General features: G+C 42.6%; 1 pseudogene; it reads left to right on the forward strand.

Annotated features, from left to right (window-relative positions):
- Positions 1 to 228: 228 nt before the first annotated feature.
- On the forward strand, positions 229 to 1,330 carry LOC144365790 (non-POU domain-containing octamer-binding protein pseudogene; annotated as a pseudogene).
- The last annotated feature ends 13,597 nt before the right edge of the window (positions 1,331 to 14,927 follow it).

Here is a 14,927-nt window from a genome sequence, read left to right on the forward strand (position 1 = left end):
TTGGATAAACAGACCCATATTCCAAGGAAACATCATCAGCATCACCACCAGCAGCAACAGCAGCAGCCACCACCACCACCAATACCTGCAAATGGGCAACAGACCAGCAGCCAAAAAGAAGGCTTAACTATTGACCTGAAGAATTTTAGTAAACTAGAAGAGAACACCTTCACCCAAAGTAGCCATCTCTTTGTGGGTAATCTCCCTCCTGACATTACTGAGGAGGAAATGAGGAAACTATTTGAGTAATAAAGGAAGGCAGGTCAAGTTTTCATTCATGAGGATAAAGGTTTTGGCTTTATGTGTTTGGAAACACCAACTCTCATAGAAATTGCCAAAGTAGAGCTGGACAATATGTCACTCCGTGGAAAACAGCTGCGTGTTTGCTTTGCCTGCCATAGTGCATCCCTTAATGTTGGAAACCTTCCTCAGTACATGTCTAATGAACTGCTGGAAGAAGCTTTTTCTGTGTTTGGCCAGGTGGAGAGGGCCGTAGTCATTGTGGTTGATTGAAGAAGACCCTCAGGAAAAGGCATTGTTGAGTTCTCAGAAAGCCAGCTGCTTCGAAAACTCTAGACAGATGCAGTGAAGTGTCTTTCCTGCTAATTACATTTCCTTGTCCTGTGACTGTGGCACCAATGGACCAGTTAGATGATGATGAAGGACTTCCAGAGAAGCTGGTTATAAAGAACCAGCAATTTCACAAGGAGCGAGAGCAGCCACCCAGAATATGAGTATGCCATGCACTGGAAGGCATTCACTGAGGTTGAGAAACAGCAGCAGAAACAGGTGTACTGAGACATCAAGGAGGCTTGTGAGAATCTGGAAATGGAGATGGGGCTACTGGTCATGAGCACAGGTCATGCTAATGAGGCAGGGTTTGATGAGGCACCAAGAACTTTAAAGAATGGAAGAGCTGCACAACCAAGAAGTGCAAAAAAGGAAGCAACTGAAGCTCAGGCAGGAAGAGGAGTGTAAGTGCCATGAGGAAGAAATGGGGTGGCAACAAGAAGACATGATGCAGCAACAGCAGGAAGGATTCAAGGGAACCTTTTCTGGTGCAAGAGAGCAAGAGATAAGGATAGGCCACATAGCTATGGGAGGTTCTATGAGCATAAATAGCAAAGGCGCCATGCCCTCTGCTCGTGTGCCAGCTGGTACCCCAGCTCCTCTAGGACCTGTCACTATGATGCTGAATGGAACTTTGGAACTGACCCCTCCAATAACTGAATACTTTGGCCAAGCTGCCACAATGGAAGGAATTGGATCAATTGGTGGAACCCCTTTTGCATTCAACCATGCTGAATTTGCTCCAAACAAATGTCACTGATACTAATAAAGTCGCAGTGTCTAATTTCCCAAAAACCCTTTAAAGAAAGACCCTTTTTGGACTAGCTAGAATTTTACCCTGAAAAACTATTAAGGATTCTTCCCAATAATTAGGTCTTCCCTGCCTATACTACTCTGGTAATTATGCTAGAGGCAGAGGGTAAGGGAAGGGTGGTACTTAACAAATCAATTTTGTGTGATATATTGTTTAATTGATTCTGTGTAGTGCATTCCTGAAGTCTCAGATGTGATTGTTGAGGGCTGGTGACTCATAGCAAAATGGATTCAGTTAGAGCCCTGTTAATCTTGATAATTCAATTTTTTTCCATCATATTTTATTTACTTTCTTGTCCTTACAGAACTTGATCCCAGATATGATGCCACATATACCACAAAAACAAAACATCCCCCACAGAGGTCATAGACAACATACATAAAATTCTGTTATATCCCATATATTAACCCTTCATGTCCTAAGGAAGACGTTTTCTCTTAGAACTTTTCAATTTAGTACATCTTTAAAAAAAATTTGTGTTAACTTGCCTTTTTCTTTTTCTTGGGTAAAGACAACCCAAGAATTGACTCTTCTGTGTCTATGAAGTTGATAATCACAGCTTTTCTTGATAGGTCTCATACAGTCTTGGGAACAGGGTTGCTCTATGCTGATGTTCTGACAGTAGCTCTTAGCCTTGCCTATCTTAGGTAGTTATGTTGTGCATTTTTCATTGGTTTACCATGTTTGATTTGATCCTAATACCTTATATTTGGAGTTTCTGAGAAATGGAACAGTAATGCAGCATCAATTTACTGAAATACATTTTAAGCCTTTAAAAAAAAAGAAAAAAGAGAAACAACATGTGTCAATTCTTGCTACATTCTAAAGAGAACTGTAATCAGGCCTACTGCTACCCAGGACACAGCCCACCGACAATGCACACTGTAATATGTAAGATTCTTTAAATAAGGAGAGGAAATGGAAATTGGGTGAGCCCTCAAAATATCTCATTTTCAAGTTTGCATTCAGATCTTATAGGACTATGCTATTGTTAAAGGGACTGCCCAAAATAGAATCTATTTTTTATGATTTCATGAACTGGAGAAATATTTTACTGACAGCTGTAACAATTAATGGTGGAAAACAGTGTGGAATTAAATCTGTAGTTTTATTCCTCATCTTCTAAATATGTTAGATTGAGCACATAATTTAGCATTTTCTTGGTGTTTATTTTCTAATTTATAAAATTGGAGAAATTATAGAATAAAAATATCCATTTCCATTGAATAGATGCAAATGATGAGATGACTTCAATTTTTTTCTGAAAATACATGAAATAAATTATATTTCCAATAAGTAAGTAAAATATTGCATAAAGGAAAAACTGAGGAGCAATAAAATTTTCTTAATTTCTTGTTAAGGTCTGTAAACAAGTCAAAGTAACACCTGGTATTTTGCCAGGGGAATGTTAGAGTTCCTAAACAAGTCTGGATGGTGCCTGGCAAAATGTCAGAGGGAGTGGTTTGAGAAGTAACAAAAGCAAGCCATTAAGTGTGGAGATTCCTTATTTGACTGATGTATCTAGTTTATGCTAATTAAGTAAGCTGTGCAAAATGTATAAATACCTCTGTTGTCCTACAATAAATGGCTCCCTCTCCTGCTGTATCAACGTACACAAGTTATTCGTCACCCCCCCGGCTATTTTGCTGCAGCCAGACTGCGGCAGATCTTCTTTATTCTAATGATTAAGTAAGCAAAATCAAATAAAAATTCCTCTGATTTTCAGAACTGGGGTAGGCTTTATTTTAATCTGAGTAGACATTCAAGGTAGTGTAAATACACTTTTATAGCTGAATAGAATCATAAAATGAATGGCATTTGTTCATTTTTAGTCCATCATTTATAGGTTGAATGTAATAATAAATTATACACAGAGAGAGATGAAAGTCCTACCAGTTGATAAATATTTCCAGCCAGTAAAAACTCATATGCTCATTTATAACTGAAGCCTGAATCAGCAATCATTATTTCATTTTATTCCAGTAAACCATCTTGGTTATAGGATGATTCTGGGTGGCTATAGCAAGAATCAAGCATTGTAGTCTAGCCCTTGCTTTTCTATCTAGGTTAATCAGATAGAATGCCCAAACAGCATAATATTTCTGACCTCTATGAGACTTACACATACCCATTGATCTGTTTTCTTTTGCAGATATCAAGATATAATTTTTCTCAATATTTTCCATATTTCAGATGTCATTTTCATATTAGACATAGACATTGATTCAGATAATCAAATATGGCAAGAAATGAAGAGGAGAAAATTAAACAAAAGAAAAAAAACAGATGGCAGAAGACAAAGCATGACTGGACCTCAGTAAAAATAGCAAAAGAGGAGATGATCTCCAACTGAAATTGGGGAGAAGAAAGTAGGCACAATTACAGGGAAACTGTGGCTAACATCTGGTGCTTACTATTTGCATGGTACAAAACCCTTAACTTTTATTATATGTTTTAGTACTCACATTTTTCACAGTTATTCTGATTTTTATATACAAGATGTATACGGTTTTTTCCAAGGTCACAGTGCAAAACCTAAGCAGTTTTGTTCCAAAGTCTGTGCATTTAAATTATAGTCTACATTAAAGCTACATAGAAATGACAAATAGATTAAAATATTATGCCTTCATTTACTGATGAGATTACTTATTTGAGAAACACCTTGATAAACTGACCTCTGCATATTTCTGAAAATTCCATAGCTCATGAGCTATGGACTAGATCAGCAGTTCCAAAGAAATATGTCTTTAACTGTGCACAATATCTTTGTTTTGTTTATTTATTTTTATGTGGTGCTGAGGATGGAACCCAGGGTCTCACAAGTGCGAGGCGGACACTCTACCACTGAGCCACAACCCAGCCCAGAAGCCAGCTTTTTACAAATCTGCCATTGCTCCTCAATCTCATTAGAAGAGACTGACATTTATTCACCACTTATTAACTTATTTTATGATGAAAAATAAAATATTTCTAATGATAAACACAACAAAGTGAGGAAATGCAGTGCCAAGGAGCAACTCTATTGAATGGTCATCACCTCTGGACTTTCCAGCTCACATTGAAGTTGTCTTCTATCCTTGCCCATGTGTACCAGGCCACTTAATTTCATACAGCCAGGATGCTTGCTCCAGAAGACTACTAATTCACAAAGACTAGTGCAGGTGTGCCTTTATATTTCATGAAACTAATACCTTGTGAAAATCCTTTCTTCTTAAAAAACAGGTTGATGAACACCCTGAATAAGCTCTTGCACATGAATGTTGATACCTATCACTTATGGATAGCTGTCCCATTCCCAGAGAGCCCACCATAAAAAAAGTCGAGATCACTGGGGAAGCACTGAGGACTTCAGCTTCCTGCTGAAAAAACTTAATTGTAATTGTGCTTCCATTCTAAGCCTGCTACTTCCCCAGCCACAAAAATTCTATTGCTGTGATTCTACAAAGAGGAGGAAATAATGAAAAGTACTGATGAGCTAAAATACCTGATGAGATTAATATGGCAGGTGACTGGGATCTTTTCCAGTGACCTCTTTGGACAGTTTTAAAAGAAAAGCATCCTTAGACAAAAGAAATAATTTGCTAACAAACATTGTAGTTGCATGACTGATGGCTGGGTGGTATCCCCACTGGGTTCTCAGCAGCTTTTCCCTGCCCTGCGCTAGAGTTCCCAGAGAAGATACAGAAAGACACACAGGCCCTGATCCAAACTGCCACCTCCTGCAGATGTCCCTCAGCCAGGAACCTTGCTCCCCAGCAGTTCCCTTCTATAAAGCAAAGCCCAACCAGGGCAGCAGACAGCTGTCTGACAGCTCTGGGTCCAGGACATGGGCAGCAGGATTCCTGCCATTGCAAGAGCTCCTAAATATCAAACCCAACACCTCCTGCCCTCACCAGAGAAAGACCAGACACAAACAGTAGCTCAGACTTTCACTGAGATGGAGAAGGACAGAGTGTCCTGTCCCAGGAACAGCAAGTGAGATCCTGGTGAGGCCATCCCACTTGCTCACTGGCTGCACACCTGCAGAATCAGTCCTGTGCTGATGCACTAGCTTCCCTCCGGTCCTTCCTTCCCCTTTCAGAGGCCCCAGGAGTGGCTCCTCTCTGCTGCCTGCACCATCCTTGGGGTGCTCAGGTCCACCTTGCCCAAGATAGAGCACCCAGGGGAAGCACCAGCAGCATGACCCTGTACTGGAGGTGCAGGTACCTTCAGTCCAACACCTAGGAGAATCATCCTAGTCCCCACCTGCTCAGCGCCCCCAGGGCTGCCCCCTACCTGCCAGAAAAAGGCTGCTCAGCCTTGCCACCACCCATCAACTCCCATGGACTCCAGACTACCTGTGCAGCCATCCTGAATGCCTTGCGGGTGGGGACGGGGACATTGTACCAGCCCAAGGAGAAGGATCCCTGCCATTGCCATAGTTGCTGACCCTCAAGCCCAACGTCTTCCACCCTTCCAGGATGATCAGGAAACCTCACTGGGTCATTAGCGCGGTCTGGATCCTCAGCGCCAGTGCCAGCACTCCACAGTCTGCCCAGGACCCACGCGGTTAACCAGGCGCCCAGATCCCGCGCCTAGCGCTTGTACATGGACTTTGCATGCATGAGTTCCTCCCTGGCCAGACATTGCCTCGTGCCTGGGTAGACGGTTTTCTGCACACGCCTGTGAGTTCTCTATGCATACTGACCAAAGCTGGGCCCTGGCTACAGGTCTGACATTGCCATTTAGCCTGAAGCCACTTTTGCAGCAGAAGAATGAACTTTTGCGCCTTTCTCTGGAATTCTTGAATCTCGCCTTCTCTAAAATCTTCCATAGGTAGTTTCCAGAGCAAGCTTTGTCCCTCAGTCCTGTCCCCAGCCTAGGTCTCAGGCAGAGACCTGCCAGAAGGGTCCCAAATGAGGCTCGCTGCTCACAGCTCTTGCCAACTTGGACTTCCCTCCACTGTTGATCCTCTGGGTTGCCCGGAGCCAGGGATCTTTCAGAAGTCATCTTGCAGGCATCCTGCAAGTGCTCATCAACCATTAAAAAAGGTGCCTCCTGGTGCTTGTCCAGGGTCCTACAGACACTTTCATCCTTTCTGGGAGACCTGAACATGACCTGCATCTTCCACATGCTTGGTCTCCTGAAGAAGATGTTGCTGTCTGCTGCATCTTTCAACGTTTCCTTCAGTTCATCCCACTGATTCAGCTACCTGACGCCTTCTATAGCACAGGAGCAGGAAGTTGCTCCTTGCCAGCTTGCAGAACCATGGTGTACCCAAGGCCCCTACCCAGGGAAGACTGCTCAGAGTCCCTGAAGACAGTGGCCAAGAGGTGGATGAGCAAGTGGAAGACCCCACAGATAAAGAACGTCATAGGGAGAGTCCCCATGTTACTGCAGGAGCACAATCTGCTTTTAGGCCCTTTGTAACCCATAGCTGCTTGCTTTCCTTTGTGCTCAGGTCTGGGGATCTGCATGGAAACCTCCATACCCAGAGATACCAAGACAGAGCTGAAATCTCCCAGGCCTCATGTATGAGCTCCTGCCCTAGGAGAAATGCCATCAGCAGCTCCTACACCTCCACTCAAGGTCTCCTAGTCCTGAAGAGGAGGGCTCCAGGCTCATTCAACCTCAATCTGCCTCTGGGATCCACTTTAGCTGCAGAGATTCCCCTGAAGAAGACCCAGTGTGAGAAGGTGGCAGAAGACAGGCAGAGGCAGCCATTGCTGAGGAATAAGCCTCATCCAAGCGGACATCAGTAAGTCACAGAAATGAAAATTTCCTTTGCTACCAAAGGGACACTCTGAGGCTCCAGACATGACCTTTCCAGTGACTGCTGAGAAGAAGAAAGCTCTGCAGCACATCAACTGTTGCTGATGAGTGAGACACAGGCCATCAGGGACTGCTGTACCATGTACCCCCAAGCCTATGTGCATGGGGAAGAGCCAGTCCTATGGCATCAATTGGGACTCAGCCAGACATTTCCCTAATGCCTCAGAACCTCCACCATGGAAGCCTCCACCCTCATGTGGGTAGCTCTACTGTTTCCTCCCAGAGACACCCTCCACTCCCAACTTCAGTGTCTCCCTCTTTCCCAGCCTGCCAATTGCTGGTTTGGCCCTTCCTCCAAGCCTTCCTTCAGCACATTGGCAGGTTTAGCTCCACAGCCACTGGCTCCCTTTGGGGCCACCCTCATGAACACCATTTTGCCATCATGCTGTGTTCTAGCAGGTGGTAATGTTTTTTGTTTTTTGTTTTTTTGTTTTTTGTTTTTTGTTTTTTTTTAGCTCACAGGTTCAGAGCTAAAGGCAAAACAGTCAGTGAAAATTCTCCCTAGGGAGCTTCCTGATAGTGTGGGATCAGCCTTCACCACAGTTAATAAGGAAAACAGACACTCCCCCAAAGCCTGCTTCCTCTGTGTACTTTCCATTCCTCTCACTCTGTGGTACCCCATATCTGCCAAAATTCACTTTCCCTCATAAAGCAAATGGCCAAAGATCAAAGGCTCCAAAGAGCTTAGAGCCACAAGGAAACCAGAGAGAGCCGAGCCAAGGGCCTGTGTCTGTACTAGTGAGGACTCCAATCAATGAGCCCAAATAAGACCCCAGCCTTCTCCTAGTAAGCTTTAAGGGCAAAGCTGCCTAGGAAGTGGGTGGGGATGGGAGGCTGTGTCTCTGAGCCTCCTGTTTTCCCCAGGATTACAGAAGTCAGGGCAATTCCTGTGGTGTGTGTCTAACAGGGCTCACACAAGGTCCTACAAGAGAGAGAGGTGGATCTTGGCTTAGTGCAGCATTTTCCTCCTGGACCCCACAGGAATGAGTCCTGACCTTGAGGAAGAGGATCTGGTGGCTGCTCCAGTGCTCCTGGTTCCGAGAGTGGCCTGGCCAGATGAGGTTGGCGTCCTAATGGCTAGGTTCCTCTTCCGTGTGCACCCATGGCATGCAGAGCTGCCAGGGTGAGAGACCAGGACAGATGTGTGAACCTAGATGCAGATTTGCTCCTGGTGGTGTTGGTGCTTCCAGGTGGATTTGGGGGTTTCTGATAGGAGAGGGAACCTTTTGACACTTAACATAGTGGCTCCAGTGTCTTCAGGAACAGAGTTGTTTTTTCTCCTGTGTGAGGTGGTCACTATGGGGATGGTCTGGTTAGTGGGGCTGAAGGTGTTAAAGCCCATGTTTGCTGTTAGCGCTTTCTCATGCTTCTTGTTCCATCCACTTTGGGAGATGAACATGGCCCCAGAGCCAGATCTTGGAGCTAGATATTGGCCCCCCGGTCCCTTTGATGGAATATGGATAGAGTTCAAAGTAGAGGTGGCCGTTTTAGGGGTAGTGCTTATTCCCTGAGGTGAGATTAAGAGATTCTGCATATGCAGGCTTTAAGGATTAGCAATAATTTTAGGAACACAAGTGTTTGCTTGCCCTGTTTTGTGCTTTGTCTTATGTCCCTTGGTACCCATTGTGGTGCTCTGCCTAGGGGTACTATGGTTGTTCTGTCCCAAGCTTGCACCATGGTGCTGTCTGTTTCTTTGGGTCCCTCCTCTCGGGGAGGAGATGCACAGGGCCCTAAAGGCAGATATGAGATCTGAGAGCAAGTCTAGGCTCTCATATCCCATAGAGGCACACATGAGCAACTAGAGAAAGCCTTGCTGGGGGTGGTGCTGGTTCCCTGAGTTGAGCTTAGGGGTTTCTTTGCCCCTGTTTGCTCTTTGTCTTGTGTTTCTTGGCCCCCATGGTGGGGCTCTGGTTAGGGGCTCCTATTGGTGTTTCTGTCCCAAGCTTGCCCCAAGGTGCTGTCTGGTTTTGGGTGTCCCTTTACTTTTTGTGCAGAAGCTCATTACTGCCATGGAAGATGTCACAACTGGGAAAAAGTCTGTCCTCCCAGTTGCCTTTAAGGTCACTGACACTGCAAGGCTTGAGGGAGATGAACCTTGGTTGTCCCATGTTGACTGGGGCTGCTTGTTCTTCAGACAAAGACTGACCACAGACTTTGGCCTCTGGCTAGCAGCTGTGGAGGCTGAGTCAAATGTATTACATGCACCAGATGAGCTTTCAGCCTGGCTGCCAGCAGAATGTGTCTTGATCCTGGCATAGGTACCCACCTGTGGGATTTCTGAGCATAAGCCTTAGGGCTGAGGGGGTTGAGCTGCCAAGGCTGGGGGGCCTGCCATCAAGGGTAAAATTGGGGATGCACCTGGACCTGAAGCTCCCAGGTTCCCAAACTACTGATAACTAGCAAAGGTGTGGGCTCTGAGCTTCTTCCTATCAGGAACCCTAAGGTTTGGTGCAATGGTGGCTAAACCATAGGTATGTGTTAAACCAGTAGGCATGGGTCAATGAATGACTATTTTGTATCTCAAATTTTGTTTAACATTCAGGAAAGTAGGATGAAATGCCATGTTTCTATTTTTCCCACTTTTACACAATCAACACACTTCTCATGGTGCAAAGGCATCAGGTACCAAGAGATGTCCAAGGGAAAGACAGGATGATGTTAACTGCTTTAAAGCCTGAAGTTTCCCAGATCCCAACTGTCCTCAACTCTCCTCAGCTGGGCCTCAGCCAGGCCTGCCTCTATTTCACAGGGCTACTGGGAATCCTATCTCCTCCAACACAGGATAGTGAATCTGGAATGGTTCTGCCCTTCAAGGTTTCTCAGGGCACTCAATTTGGCCAGAGTACCCACCTCAGTGGGGCAGGCTCATCCCCACTAAGACAACAGCTCATGGAGCAATCTCAATATCAGCCACTGGCTCTCTGTCAACCTATATCCCACTCTTCTTTTCTGGCATACTAAACACAGAGAATCTTAATTTTCCTGACCATGACTTTGGAGGGTGGTGACAGAGAATGGGAGAGCAGTGTCTGAGATTGGGGTCTCTGATGACCTCAGCGGTGGCAAGCCTGGGGCCTGGGAATGTTCTTGTGCAAGGATGCAGGATGCCTAGCTGCTGTGATAATGCCCTGCATGAGGAGGCTCTTCAGAAGAATTTTATCTGCCTTGAACTTGATCTCAGGTACATAGCTCCTGGTAATAGAGGAACTCTCCTGCTAGACAACCACAATGTTTCACCAGCTCTGTTATTTCTGAAGCTGCCTGCATAACAGTAACTTTAAACAATGGACTTTCTTGAGAGCTACTAACATTGAGAGCTCTTCACATTGCACATTGCAATTGTAAATTGCAACTGCAGAAAAGCTGCATAAGTGTTGCTAGCCCTGTAACTTTTTGAGTACAAAGAATAATGCTTGTATAGTTTTTAATCTGATAATGAGACATTATGTAAATAAAGATTGCTGGTGTAACTCTTTAAATCTTCTCCATCAGAGAGCAGTACTCCAACCCATCTCAGCTATTCATCTTCAAAATCTGTGTCTGTTAGTCTTTATTTTCTAATCCCCCATTGCTCTTTATTGGAACCCTCAAGTTTGGCAGTGCTGGTTGTGGCACATGATGACCCTGAGAAATAATGGGAAACCTTTTTAAGCAGTTTTGTTTCCTACCATCCCGTTTATCTTGCAAACTGCTTACCAGTGTCATCTCCTCTTCAATAAGCCCAACGGAGACTCTCAGGTTCTTCACTACACTGACTCCCCAAACACAAGTTCATCAGGAGCTTCCCTCAAGACATAAGTCTAATTGGACTCTGCCTATTACAAGAGCAGCGGGAAAGTCTTAGGATCAGTCTTTCTTGCAGCCTCCAAATGCCCTTAGGAGACCTACACTGCACTCACTGCTGTCTCCATGCACTACAACACCTGGTTTCACTTCACATTGCACATATCTAAGGAAAGACATAATTTTATTCATTCTTACATTTCTATACCCTAAAATAATAGATCCCCAATTTTTGGAAGTCAAAATTATTCTTTGCCTTAAAATGGCACACAAGGAATATACAAATATGAAGACAAAACATATGAGTACTCCATCTGCAAGTAAACAGAAGACTAATGGCACATCCTAATTTGTTCTATAGTGGTTCTGACAGAAATTCTACGAGTAAATTACTGATGTCTTTAAAGATGAACTTTAAACAGTAAACAATACAGTGAGGTTATGGCCAGTGACTTTGGAAATAGATATTCCAGACCACAGAATCACTATAAAATGAGCAATGTGGTGATCCAGCACTGTTAGCAGCTTATGACTGACTTCAGGATACATGTCCATCTTAATAAGTGTAACACCAGAAAGAAGGTGGGGCCCATTTTGTTGCTGGGAGAAATCGTTCTTAATTTGGGGTGAACTACCTACATACTAGGATAGTCTAAGTCTAGGCCCACTTTTCCACAGTGTTGAATCTACTCAGCCCTGGGACCAGTCCAGACTCAGCCTTGATCCCCCATATAAAAACTGTGTCAATTCCCCTGTACAGCAATCACATCTAATTGTTTATGGTCATAGGAGTCTCTTTAATAAATATCCTTATAATTTTTGAAAAAGAATATTTAGTAGAGGCCATAATTGTTGTCCTGCCAATCCAAGAAGTTTATCCTGATCAACACTGTATATAACTTGATAACACAGTTTTATATTTTACCCAAGAAACTGCTTTGTGGAGGTGTTGGGTTGCACAGTCCAAGATTTGCCTTTCCTTTCTCTTTTTCTCCAGGCTCAGGGCAGTGCACAGAGCAGCTGCTGGAGAATGTCCTGGCTGCCTGCTCAATGCTCCCATGCATGCTCCTGGCCCATCCAGCTAGCCAGATGCTCTCTGCTGGTGTCTGGTGCCCCACCAGACTTGCCTCAGGCCCTGTAGCACTCAAGCACTGTGGCCACCACAGACGCCTGTCCTGAGCACCAGGATCTCAGCCTCACAGCAGACCCCAGAGGGGAGCAAGCAAAGGCTAGGGGAGGCTGGGCGGGGCTGATGTTGCAGAGATGGTTGCCAATCTGCAGATCCAGAGGTCCAAAGTCCAAGATCCAAAGGTCCAAGAAGATGCACAGCAAGCAAGTCACACAGTGCGGCTATGTTCCCAAGACCTTGCAAAATGCCCCTGAAGAGAAAACTTGGGTGCTATGGACACCTTCCTATTATCCTTCTTTATTTTTTCCTTACTCCCTTTTTTTTCCTTCCTTCATTTCCTCCCTCCCTCCTTTCTTCTCTCCCTCTCCCTTCCTTTCCTCCTTCCCTCTTTCCTTCCCTCCCTCCTTCCTTCCCTCCCCCCTTCTTCCTTTCCTCCCTCCCTCCTTCCTTCCCTTCCTCCCTCCTTCCTTCCTTTTCCCCCTTTCTCTCCCCCTCCCTTCCTTCTCCCTCTCCCTCCCTACCCCCCTCCCTCTCCCCTCTCTCTTTCCTGGCTGAGGCTCTGCAATTCTCTGGATTATTCAGAGCATCAGGAAGGACATATGAAGTCACTCACCTTAAGATGTTTTCATTCTGTGAGTTTTAACTAGAACTCAGTCCTGATGTTCTATACTCTGGTTAAAAACAATTCACTGAGGCATCCTGCCTCAGAATGACTTTTGTAGCATCCTTCATGTGAAATAGCAAGGTTTCTTCACAAGTCATTCCAGGGTTTCTAATTCATACCACAGTGCCTTGCATAAAGCACATGAATAAAGCAACAATATTCAATTGTTGTGCTTAGGTAATGGACACTACTTAAAAAAAAAAAAAGTTTTAATGTGGTTATTGAAACAATATGCAGTATAAATAATTAGATTACATCTGGATAGACAGGGCCTAGATTTTGTTAACTCTAATAAGTAATTGTAGTTAGCTTAATTTAAAATTTGGAATTTTAAGCTTTTTATTTAGCTAGGCACTTTATTACTCTCTTTTGAATTGAAAGCACACTGCAATATAGGGTCATGTAATTGTCTGTAATAAAGTACTTATAAATGGAATATGGCCTAGTTTTACCATAACCTTTAGTACCTTTAAATTTTGAAAAACTTCTGAATGAATAATGTGAGCAGAGATGCTTATATATAAATCACATCTATTTTAAGGATATTATTTCTAATTCACTTCTTTGTATTTTGCATAAACGAGCATAAACTAAAAGGTCCATTCTTAGGGAAAAAAAGAAAAAAAAAACTTGGTTGAGCATTTTGTCACTTAATCAGCCACTGAGCTTTCACTAAATCTACCATAGTGATGAAGTCAGGGAGGGTTTATGTCATATTGATTTCACTAGGATTATTTTAATATATCAAAGGGGTTTGCTATGCTAGACAAAATTTTATGGAAAAAATACTACTAGAAATGTATGAATCATCAGGACATACCATCATATCTTGAGTCCAGTATGCCATAAGACATCTTAGCACACTCATAACACTTTTTAATACCAAATAAAGACACTTTAGCTAAACATTTACACTTACATAGAACCCATAGCATTTTACTATTTGATGTGTTTTGGTATTTTTTCATTTATAAAAAACAGTTGTATGTTACAAGTAAATACACATTTTGAATCTAATTAAAATGTTGAACATAATCATAAGAGCTCAAAAAATAACACAATTATTTAAAATAATAAAATCTCTATTATATTGCTGCATGTGTATGTTATTACATATTTTGGATGCAGGCTATATTGTTAATTATAGTTAAAAATTACTTGAAAAAATTAATGTAAACTTCTGTTTTTTTTCTTATTATATCCATTCTATTTTCAAAAGTCTTAATTTTAAAAAATCCCTTGGAATTAATCTTTAAAATCTAAACTCTGTGTCTTCTGCAGTAGTTTAAAAGAAAGTTTAGACTCCTTGACTAGATATGTATGATGAATATCAGCAATTTACCTAAATACTTGGACCTCTGAAGTACGGGGCTTTTTGAAGAACTCAATATTTTTTTATCATTACAAGAGCATTATGAAGCAGTCATAAATCATTATGTTAAATATAATATAATCCACACAGTTCTTCTTAAATTAACATTTCTTTACTTTATAAAATTTATTTTCTTCATATAATATTTTTATTTGTTCTCATTAGTTATACAAGACATCATGCATAAATGGAGTATAACTTCTCGTTTTTCTGGTTGTATATGATGTAGATTAACATCAGTCATATAGTTCTATAAAAAGCATAAGGTAATAATGTCCTATTCATTCTACTGCCTTCCAAACCTCATGTCCCCTCACCTCCATTCATTCCCCTCTGCCTAATCCAAAGTACCTTTATTCTTCCCTACCTACCATCCACCCATTGTAAGTTAGCATCCTCATATCAGAGAAAATATTTATCTTTTGGTTTTTGTGGGATTGGCTTTCTTCACTTAGCATGATATTCTCCAGCTCCATCCATTTATCAGCAAATGTCATCCTTTCATTCTTCTTTAAGGCTGAGTAATATGATCTGTTAATAAATATGCTGCAGCATTCCATGTATTTCAAAGATGCATAATGCCTAAAGGAAAACAGGATTTTAGCATGTACATATGCAATTATGATATTTCATACATAGGACAGTGTTAATGGTTTAGATATGAGGCATCCTTCAACAATGAAAAAAGGGAGAGAAAATAAAGATTTCCAGTCACACACATAATGCTTTGAATACATTAACTGTTTTATTAGCTTTGTGTTCAGATCAGTTTTTCACCGATACA

This window comes from Ictidomys tridecemlineatus, chromosome 8, assembly GCF_052094955.1.
Source record: "Ictidomys tridecemlineatus isolate mIctTri1 chromosome 8, mIctTri1.hap1, whole genome shotgun sequence".
Classification (NCBI taxonomy): Eukaryota; Metazoa; Chordata; class Mammalia; order Rodentia; family Sciuridae; genus Ictidomys; species Ictidomys tridecemlineatus.